This window comes from Hyperolius riggenbachi, chromosome 10 (genome assembly GCF_040937935.1).
Source record: "Hyperolius riggenbachi isolate aHypRig1 chromosome 10, aHypRig1.pri, whole genome shotgun sequence".
Lineage (NCBI taxonomy): Eukaryota > Metazoa > Chordata > Amphibia > Anura > Hyperoliidae > Hyperolius > Hyperolius riggenbachi.
The window spans coordinates 136,798,565-136,810,468 of NC_090655.1; positions in this window are offsets into that span (position 1 = coordinate 136,798,565).

Here is an 11,904-nt window from a genome sequence, read left to right on the forward strand (position 1 = left end):
TGATGACATTACCTGCCTCTGAAGATGTTATTACTTAATTATCTCTAAGAGAGCGTAGCGAACTGCCGGCTGGTAGAAGCTCACCCTTCATTATAATGAGGCAAAGATATCTCATATTTCCTTTTTCATACACTGTGTCCTCAGGCTTACGATTTTTTAAACTCTCCAGGATAAGCATTCTCACTAGATTTGTGCTTTTTTTCTGCCTTTAATTATTAGACTGACTATATCATCATATTACAAAATAACTGTATATCTGCTGTTCTATGTTTGAATTTTAATCTTCCACACTACACAGAAATTTTGAAGAGTTAGTGTACTTCTATCTAAAGTCATTTGGAATCTATAAAAAAAAATCAGCCAGATACTTACCTAAGGGGAGGGAAGGCTTTGGGTCCTATAGTATTTGGTCAAATACTGCTGTCTCCGCTGCCGAAGGGAGGCTTTGGAAGTCTTCAGGAGCCCTGGCGCTCCACGAAGATGGGATGCTCCATACTGTGCATGCACGAGCACCCTCTATCACGCACCGGCGCATGCGCACTATGGAGCCCCCTGTCTTTGGGAGGGTGAAGACTCGGCTCCCAAAGACTTTCGAAGTCCCCAGCGGTGGGGGATTCAAATGCACGAGGGAACCAAGAGAGGAGCGGGAAAGCGCTATAGGACCCAGAGCCTTCCATCTTCTTAGGTAAGTATCCAGCTGTTTTTTTTAAATAGATTCCCACTGACTTTAACAATGGGGTCTTAAAAATGGGGTCTTGATCAATAATACAATATACAGTATCTGCAATACTGATATTAGCTAAATATTATAATATTGACAGGTCACTAGGGATGAGCGAATCTGCTGAAAACAAACTTTTCATGAAACAAATGCATATTTGCTAATTTGTAGGCTAATGCTCCACTAGCTGTTTTTGTGAAAATGTGTGTGTGACACAGAATTAAGTAAAAATATGCACAGTATCAACCTGTAAGATAACAGTAATGCACAGTTATGTATAAATGTGCATAATATTACCCATTACTGTAACAGTAGTACCGCACAATTATGCAGTGACTCACTGCCTTTGCCTATGAAGTGAGTGTAAAGTCCAAAAAATTATTCACCAGGGATGGTCGTAGTCAGCCAACTTCGCTGCACTGGAACTACGCGTAGTTTTATGCAATTATGCTTCGTCAAACTACGGCTTCGAAATAAAATATTAGCTTCGTATGCATTTTGTAGACTACACGTTAAAATACGCAATTACGCGTAGTGCGAAGCGTAGAGTATGCGGATGCTTATGCACGTATGCAGAAACTTTTACACATTAATTCCTTTGTAAATGCGTATACCTGGAACTCTTCTATGCGTACCTTCCCCTTTCCAATGCGTAAATTTGTAAGCATATGATCGCAAATTAGCCGCGAGTAACGCATTCATTTTGAAACTTTACCTACGAACTACGATGCGTAAATGCAAACTACGATGCGTAAATTCCCACTGGCGTAGTTTCTGCTCATCCCTGTTATTCACTGCTATACACTTACTGGCCCTGTCAGTCCATTACAACTCTCCCTGTCACTGTAGCCTTCTCTCCCTACAACCAGAGTGGATATCCTAATTCCTATTGCTTGCTTGGGGCAGGTTTACATGGACTGATTCCTTTGCAAGATTACCTGGGAACACTGAATGTTGGAAACCCACTCCCAAAAAATAGACAGATTCAGAGAAAATCACTACTGCCAGTAGACTACATTACTGACAATAGCTTCATTTTAAGACATTTTAAGCCACCTGAAACAGAAGTATATAAATTAACTTTAAAATATTTTTTAAGTTGGTTAAGGGGCAAAATGCCTTTAAATAGCAGCTGTATTCAATGATAGTTTCAGTGTAAGTAACAATAAGTACCAGCTTGCTATTTCTTTACTGAAATTGTTCTTACTCAGTGTAAGTAACAATGAGCTCCAGGCTGGCATTTCTTTACTGAAATAGTTCAAACTCCGTGTAAGTAATAATGGGTACCAGGTTGGCTTTTCTTTACAGAAGATATAAAAAAAATTAAAATCTGCCTTTATGCTTCTTAGTTACTGTTTCTATGACATTTATTAAGTAATGAGGAAAGGTTCACAGTGGTCAGTTGCATAACGCACGTGTTTTAAAGCGTTAAAATGAGTGCGAACAGCAAGGGATACTAGGCATAGACTTTAGTTCAAATCATGCATGCAGAGAGTTAGAATAATGCGATCAGTTACAATGCTGTACTGTGAACAGGCCCATCAACCTGAATAGGCAGTGAGTTGACATGCAGAATTATTCTGCAGCACAACTGATCACTGCGAACATGGCCTGAGAAGGACTTTTTTTCACTATTTGACAGAAAAAAATCCTCACTGCACTTAGCTGTCCTGGAGGTGCTGAATACAATGTCAAACTGGTACTGTAATTGTTTTTAAAACAATTCACCACCCCTCATTATTTATAAAATAACAATATTTCATTGTAATGAAGATACTGGTATTAAAAATGAACTTAAATAGGATTTAATTTTAAGTTTTTACTTAAACTGATTGGACATGTTAATATTTCCTGTTACATTTAAATATGGCCCTTGGGCTGACTATAGTGTTCATGGATACCTTACTAGAAGGGCTGGGCTGAGGCAGAGGCAAGAGAGGCTCTAGCCTCAGGGTGCAGTGTAGGAGGGGGCGCACAACTCACTCAGCCATCATTCCCTTATTGTGTTTTAAGCAGAAAGAAATAAAAAAAAGGGATGCATGGCAGTGACTGCAAGCCAGATAACTAGAGAATAATGTGTTGGGGGCCCTGGGGCGCCTCTTAGTCTACTCGCAATCAGTGTGTGATGGCTGGGGTGAGAGGGGCGCACTTTGGTGTCTCAGCCTTGGGTGCTGGAGGACCTTGTCCTGGCTCTGATTACTAGTAGGGATAGTTAAATAGATGCAGATTTTCCAAATGTTGTATGAAAATGTATGCAGCTTGAAAATAGACCAATTGATTTCTACTTTGGTAAGATTTGATTGGTCAATTTTCAAGCTGCACTCAGTGATTACTTTTAAATCCTCATCAAGCTCCAAGTACTTGGCTTTTGTGCAATCAGGCAAAGTCCAACCCAATCTGCTGGTAGTAGGGGTTATGCTATATTGTCCGTATCAATTTGACTGAAAGAACCATCAGACTTTTTCTTTCTTTTTTCTTCCAGTCCTTCCTCTTCATGGCAGCATCATTTTGCAACACAGCTAAGCAGTGTGGACTAGCCCTAACTTAGAAATTTCTAGTGAGAAAGTTATTGCATGCTAAAAAATTATATTCTGCTGGTGTAATAAATAGCATTTTTTAAAACCATAACCATTTTTAACCAATTATAATATGCTCAGTGGCTTGTGTATGCAAGAAATTAATATAACAGCATAGCATAGAAGTACAGCATTACTTTATAGCTTCATATGTTGTTATAGATTTATGTAAAATTGGGAGCCTAGTTAATACTTTTGACATTATAATGGCAACTGAATTAACCCCACTAAACACCATTTGGATTTCTGCATATAGCTTAGTACCTCCTAAAACAAAGCCAGTCAATATAAATACAATTTATATGATAATTATTTCTGCATGGTGCATGTTAACTAATTAGAAAAGTACAAAGTGATATTTCACTGCATAAGAAATATCCTTTACAGTCTCGTCTTTGCCTAGATGCTCATAAGCAAACTTTAGTATCGCTCTGATGTTCCTGATTTGCTCCAATGTAGTCATAACTTCTTTCTAAAATGTACCCACGTTGCGATTGTACCAATGGTTATCCCCATGACCAGCGATTTTTTGAGTGACAAGCGGTTGTTTATGCGACGTCATGACGTGAATACAGGGGCCCGGCGCGTGGCAATAAACAACCGTCTCGTCTCCCCTCCTTTTGTGTCCTTCTTGATCATGCACCTCCATTACTGTAAACCCATGCTATGCATTTGAGTGAACCTAACTTGCCTAATCTCCATGCTCCCATCCAGTGACTGACTAAGCATCACCTTGTACTCATACTGTGCTGCGTGATCTGGTTTTCTTGTATTCCTGTATTGTCATATTGCTGTATGTCACCCCTAAATATTGTCTGTAACCTAAATTAATGTCCAGCGCTGCGTAATATGTTGGCGCTTTATAAATATAATAAATAATGATAATAATCCCCAATGACACAGCGCAAAGTACCACGATCGCTTGACTTCCCATTAGCATTAGTGATATCACGAACCTCCGATTTTCCGCGGAAGGTTCGGTTCGCAGAAAAGTTCGCGAACCGCAATAGACTTCAATGGGGAGGCGAACTTCAAAATTTAGAAAAATTTCTACCGGCTTTAAAAATGATAGAAAACATGTTTCAAGGGATCTAATCCCTGGAGGAAGACATGATTGAGTGAAAAACACATCAAAAGTCCCAGGCAAAAATCTATATTTCACATAAACCCCTTTTTTAAGGTCACAAATCTCAATGAATGTCAGGCCTACACTACTTTACATCAGACAGTTGGTGGTGGTATAGCGGTTAAGAGCGCTGACTACCAAGCACTCAGACCTGGGTTCAATTCCCGGCCAAGACCTGGGTTCAATTTCCGGCCAAGGTATGTAAGCTGGCTTTTAAAAGCTTACAAATCTTTAAGCAAGCTCATTTTTCTCTAGGATAAATCATAATGGTAAATGCTAGGCTGCCTTTAGCATGTAGTGTTGGTGGTGGTATAGCGGTTAAGAGCGCTGACTACCAAGCACGCAGACCTAGGTTCAATTCCCGGCCAAGACCTGGGTTCGATTCCCGGCCAAGGTATATAAGCTTGCTTTTGAAATTCTACAATTCCCTGGAAGATGAGAGGAGGGAGGAAGTGAGGAGGAAGCCTACAAGAGCCTAACTAAACTGTCCCTAGCAGAGTCTGTCAGCAGCTGTCCCTTAACTAATTAGTGCATGCAGACTAGTGAGTAAAAGGGCACAAGGACCTTGCCTTGTATAAGGGGGGGGTGGGGCTCCAGGAGTGAGTGCAGTCTGATTGGTAACAATGTGCCTGCTGACTGTGATGTAGAGGGTCAACGTTTTGCTCAATAGAGCATTATGGGGCGAATCGAACTTCCGCAAAAGTTCGCCTGCTGTAGGCGAACGACCGAAGTTCGCTTGGAACCGTTCGCCGGCGAACCGTTCGCTACATCTCTAATTAGCATCTGTTGTGTGACGTTGTGATGTTGCGCGTACCTGCCGGCAGATGCTCGTGGTGAGGGAGACGTCACTGGATCCATCTTCTTGGGTCGTTGCGGGGAGTATGAGGCTTAATAGTGCTGTAGACTTTGACATCAACAGGGACAGGAGCTACTTTTAAGTAACATGCTGAAATCCTGAGTTTCTTAGACTTTTTCAGCATCCTATGTTCTGCTCTTAAGCTAAACTTGCTGGGATTTTTGGCTTGGACAAGTTGAAAGTTGTTTGAAATCTTTTCCTCTTATAGATTATCCCCCAAATAATGCAATAATTGATGTCCTTTTGTTTAGTGATCCTTGTAAATCCCTCTGCAGACTCATAACATTATATGCCGTTTTTGAAGGACTCGGAGAGCTCTTTTGATCTAGGCTTAATAATATCGTACACTAAAAACAAAGAACAAACCAAACAAAATGACTGATATTTAAATAAAAAGGTTTTAGGAAGACTTTTTCTAACAATGTACTAACCATTTTCAATATGTGGTGATCCTGAATCTAAGTTTAAGAGTTTTGTGATGAAAAATGTAAGAGTATAGCTAATTTGTTACACAGTGGACTACAAAATGTGAATGGTGCAGACTATTTGGTAGTACAGCCTTTAAAGTGTACCTGAGGCGATTTTTAATATTGAAAAAAGACAGAGGCATGTTCTCATCTAACAGACATGCATCTGTGCGCACTCCAAGCTGACGACATCCCACCCTGTGCCACGTTAGCCCCCTCTCTGCATCTAGCGACAAGGAGCTTGACGCAGAATAATGGGGAAGGGACATCCATTGCAGTAGAGGAATTTCCTACATAATGCCCCTTCCCTCTAAGAACCTCTCACTGGCTCTCCTCTGCCCGCTTCCAGCCTCTCCCCCACCCCCTGCATTCCAATTGTCGCTCTGAGATCTCAAAACATTTTCTGCAGCGTTGTGACGCCAAATGTCACAAAAACAAAACTAAAATATTGCAGGAGATAGGAGCAGCAGGGAGAGGTGGCATTGGACACTACATGATTCAGCCACCCTTCTGGATCAGGTAGCATGCTTGTTTTTTCAATTTCATGTCCAGCTCAGGTTCTCTTTAAAAGAAACCCAAGGTGAAAATATACTGAGAAACAATTATATCAATCCTTCTACCCCTGCAAAAATTATTTTTTTAGAATCCCAGAGTTTTAGTTTCTTTTTAAAAGCTAAAAGGGTAGGGTTAATGTTACGGTATATTGCCTCATATGACTGATACAGAATCTAAAATCTATGAACTATTGACCTATTTTATCTATCCCCGGCTTTCTGAATCTGTTCTCTACAGGCAAGAGTTTTATGGCTGCAATTCTTTATCAGTGAGGATTAGTCTGAAAGGTCCCAACTGGAGCTAAACTGTCGCTTGCATACCTGAAAGTTTATCTCTTTCCAGCAGAAAAAGAAGAAAAAGGAACACACCCTAGTTATTTGTGTTCTTGGCTCTGCACATACACATGTCTAACTCATCATGCCATATGTCACCTCAGGTAAACTTTAAATACGTTCAAATATCTCCTTTAAAAATACCCTAAAGTTCCCATTACATCTAATTGAGATTTCACCTGATTAAGTTGTCTTAACTAAAGAGTCCACCAAAAGGGGTCACGAAGAATAATTATTGTACATATTGTTATGTCTTCAATAAAAGCTAAGAAAACCTTCCACATGGTACACCCTAGGACACCCCTTGAGTTTAGAGGTGTCTCAGGTTTCACCTCCAATAGCAGGACCCAAAAACAGGCAAGTGAAGTGTAAGGCAGAATAATTAAAAATGAGTGCAAACATGCAGTGTACTCCTGTTTTAAGCAGGGGCATTATTGAAGAAATGACTCCTGAAGCTCTACCAGTGGTTGTCTAAGTGACCTACCAATCATCTGAGTAATATCCATCTTTCATCATCGTTCTATATAGCAAGTGATAATTTACTTTTTGTTGTTGTTTATAGCAACAGAACTGCACTCACCCCAGAACTAATGTCTGAGGATTGAGTCCCAAACTCGAAAGGCGTCAACCATGGTGCATGTGTGCACATCTTTAAACCATCAAAAACCTCATCATATCTGAATTTTTAAGTTTTTTCATTTTGTCCTCTCTTGATATCAAGCTACTGTATGGCTAGTCTACTTGCCATGTCTTTGGGAAGTGAGGGTATCACTACCAGTTCAATATTTTTACCTTAAACTCAATGTACTTATAATTTACACTATCAACACATTTTTTTTTTTGCACATGGGAGGGTGGATCAAACATAACATTATTCAATGCTACATTTTTTTCTTAACAGTCAATCTTCTAAAACTCTGTTTTCAATACATTCTATTATTCCACATTTTAAAGGAAAGCTTGAAAAAAAAAATTGCTATTGAATTTACATGGTAGCTCCCTAATTGTTCTGTAATGGCAGCAGAACTGAATCTTTGAAATTTCCTACAAACTGTTCTAGGCTATTTGAGTACAAGTAAAAGCTTTTTGTGTTTCTTCAGAAGAAGGCAAGTAATACCTATATATTAGAAAGTAATTGCCAAGCCATATTGACCTATCAAAACCGAACTCTTTTAATGGTAAACCTTTTACCCTAACAGTATATTATTTTGTTCTTTTGAGGTACAGGTGGATATCATCCAACTGCTTTTAATACCATATTTACTTCAAAATTTCTTCAAATGGGTTTCTAACGACCACTGGTGAGACCATGAAGTCAGATGCAAATTCAGCTTAGACACATCTGCTGACCTTCTCTTTGCTAAGTAAGTGCCTGCCAATCCCTGATACAGTGAGCTGGCCAGTGTTAGAGACCGTGATAGGGCATTCCTGGAATCTTTTATATTGAATATGACTAAATAGGGATTGTATGTAGAAATGCAGGGACTCTACTGAAACAACAACAAAACATTTGTCAAGCACTTTTCTTCCACAGGACTAAAAGAGCATAGACTTGTCTCACATTAGCTCATAGTTGCGGATTGAGATGTGTTACAAGGGAAAGTTATGTCATCATAAAAGTCGTACTAAACCAGTGGTTTTTCATTTGGGATTTAAAAGCAGCTAGATTTGGATCGGTCTTTATTGGGTTTAGCAAGATCTTCCAAAGGGTAGGGAGAGCATGACAGAAGGCTCTGGCTCCAGAGATTTTGAGTTAGACTCTGGGGGTGGCCAAGTTATTAGATCCTGTTGATTTGAGTTATGAAATGTGTGATGCAGTTGCAACAAATTCTTGCCTAAGAAGGTATCCGTGCATAAGTTAGGAAGTGTGAATGTTAAAAGGCCAATTTTAAACAGGATTCTTCATTTTATGGGAAGCAAAGAATTAGTGTTATGCGGCAATGGTGGGGTTGGCTTGTTAATAGCCTTGCGGCAGCATTCTGTACAAGCTGCAGGTGGTGCAGGTCTATTTGGAAGGCCTGCATAGAGGACAATGCTATTGTCCAGCGGTGGTATGATGAAGGCATGCATTAGGGTTAGGAGATCCTCTGGAGACCAGAGATGCTTTGTTTTTGTGACGTTCTAAAGGTGAAAGAAGGAATGGTTCACACCAGATACAATTTGATTCCTGAAGTTTAATTTCCCATCAAACAGTATACCAAAGCTGAGCACATAAATAATCTAAGCTAATTAGCTGTGAGGTTCCTACCCTCAGTGGTTCATTGTTGAGAATAGAGCTGCTTTGCTAATTGGTACTGAACTCCAACAACAAGAACCTCAGTTTTGTCAGCATTTAGTTTAAGCCAGTTGTCATTCGTCCTATCCTAAAGCTCAGTTAAACATGCTTTCGTTTTTGCTTTAGAGTGTCACGCCAGGTTTGATTGACAACAATTGCTGGGTGTCATCAGCATGGCAGTGGTATGTCAGACTGTGTTTTTTGATGATTTAGTTAGAATGTTTATGGTGAACAACAAAGGGGATACTATTGAGCCCTAAGCACACCATATTTAGTGGTGCAGAGTTGGACCGGAACACCCCCAAAGCTACCATTTGTGTTCTACCAGCAGGAAGAGGTGAACCTCTGGATGACTAAACTATCAATGCCACAATACTCTTGCAGCTTGAAAGCAAAATTTCATAATCAGCTTTATCAAAAGCAGCTGAAAGATCAAAGCAGTATCAGGGTGGAACCGTCTCCTTGGTCTATGACCATGAGCAGATCATTGCAGATCTGGACAAGGGCTGTTTCACAGAATCAAAATTAATTTCATCAAGTACAATGTGAGTTGTTCCCCGGAATTGGTTTTGGCACAACAGGGTCGGAGGTGGAACAGTAATACTAATACGGTGTTTGACCCCCTTTCGCCTTCAGAACTGCCTTAATACTACATGGCATTGATTCAATCTTGGCCCATATTGATAGGATAGCATCTTGCTGTTGATGGAGATTTTTGGGATGCACATCCAGGACACGAAGCTCCCGTTCCATCACATCCCAAAGATGCTCTATTAGGTTGAGATCTGGTGACTGTGGGGGCCATTTTAGTACAGTGAACTCCTTGTTATGTTCAAGAAACCAATTTGAAATGTTTCGTGCTTTGTGACATGGTGCATTATTCTGCTGGAAATAGCCATCAGTGGATGGGTACATGGTGGTCATGAAGGGATGGACATGGACAGAAACAATGCTCAGGTAGCCTGTGGCATTTAAACTATGCCCAATTGGCACTAAGGGGCCTAAAGTGTGCCAAGAAAACATCCCCCACACCATTACACCACCCTCACCAGCCTGCACAGTGGTAACAAGGCATGATGGATCCATGTTCTCATTCTGTTTAAGCCAAATGCTGACTCTATTGAGACTCATCAGACCAGGTAACGTTTTTCCGGTCTTCAACTGTCCAATTTTTGTGAGCTTGTGCAAATTGTAGCCTTTTATTCCTATTTGTAGGGGAGATGAGTGGTACTAGGTGGGGTCTTCTGCTGTTGTAGCCCATCCGCCTAAAGGTTATTATTATTATTATTATTTATTGTATTTATAAAGCGCCAACATATTACGCAGCGCTGGACAATAAATATATACAATGATACAAGGATGACATACATAGGGTTATACACATAGAACAAAGTTATACATACAAATTGTACAAAATACATGATCATGCAATATGGGCTGGTTAGGTAGGCCCAGTAATACAAGTACAGGCTGTCATAGGACAGGAGCACATGATCCTGTAGATTACACTAGGGAGTGGAGGACCCTGCCAGGGGCTTACAATCTAAAGGGAGGGGTGGAAACACTAGGGGGGGGGCTGTTAAATATTCCTTAGAGAGTTACTGTGTGGTAGGAGGTGGGTAGGCCATCATAAAGAGGTGGGTTTTGAGGGCTTGCTTGAATGTGTTGAAAGAGGGAGCAAGTCTGATGGGTGGTGGAAGGGCATTCCAGAGGGTGGGGGCAGCTCTTGAGAAATCCTGGAGGCGGGCATGGGAGTGTGAAATGCGCGGGGTGGTGAGGCGAAGGTCGTTGGAGGAACGGAGGGGGCGACCTGGTGTATACTTGTGAACAAGCTGCGAGATGTAGGTAGGGCATGTTTTGTGCACAGATTTATACGCCAGGCATAGAATCTTGAAACTTATCCTGAGACGGATAGGGAGCCAGTGCAGGGATTCACAAAGGGGAGATGTGGATGCAGAGCGGTGCGAAGAATGGATGAGTCTTGCAGCCGCGTTCATCACTGATTGAAGGGGGGCAGTGCGTTTCAGGGGGAGGCCAGAAAGGAGTGAGTTACAGTAATCAAGGCGGGAGATGATGAGGGCATGGATGAGCAGTTTGGTCGTGTCCGGGGTTAAGAATGGGCGGATCTTGGAGATATTACGGAGGTGGAAATTGCAGGCTCTTGTGATGTTTTGGATGTGTGGGATGAAGGAGAGGTCAGAGTCCAAGGTGACACCCAGGCAGCGGGCCTGGGAGGTAGGGAGAATGGTTGTGTTGTCGATTGTGAGGTGGAAACCTGGGATGGGTGCAGCAGCATGGGGTGGAAGGATCAGGAGCTCAGTTTTGTCTAGGTTGTGTGTGTTGTAGCTTCACAAATGCTATGCTGCATACCTTGGTTGTAACGAGTAGTTATTTCAGTCAACGCTGCTCTTCTACCAGCTTGAATCAGTCAGCCCTTTCTCCTCTGACCTCTAGCATCAACAAGGCATTTTCGCCCACAGGACTGCCGCATACTGGATGTTTTTCCCTTCTCACACCATCCTTTGTAAACCCTAGAAATGGTTGTGCGTGAAAATCCCAGTAACTGAGCAGATTGTGAAATACTCAGACTGGCCCATCTGGCACCAACAACCATGCCACACTCAAAATTGCTTAAATCACCTTTCTTTCCCAATCTGACATTCAGTTTGGAGTTAAGGAGATTGTCTTGACCAGGACCACACTCCTAAATACAGTGGGTTGCAAAAGTATTCGGCCCCCTTGAAGTTTTCCACATTTTGTCATATTACTGCCACAAACATGAATCAATTTTATTGGAATTCCACGTGAAAGACCAATACAATGCGGTGTACACCTGAGAGTGGAACGAAAATCATACAGGATTCCAAACATTTTTTACAAATAAATAACTGCAACGTGGGGTGTGCGTAATTATTCGTCCCCCTTTGGTCTGAGTGCAGTCAGTTGCTCATAGACATTGCCTGATGAGTGCTAATGACTAAATAGAGTGCACCTGT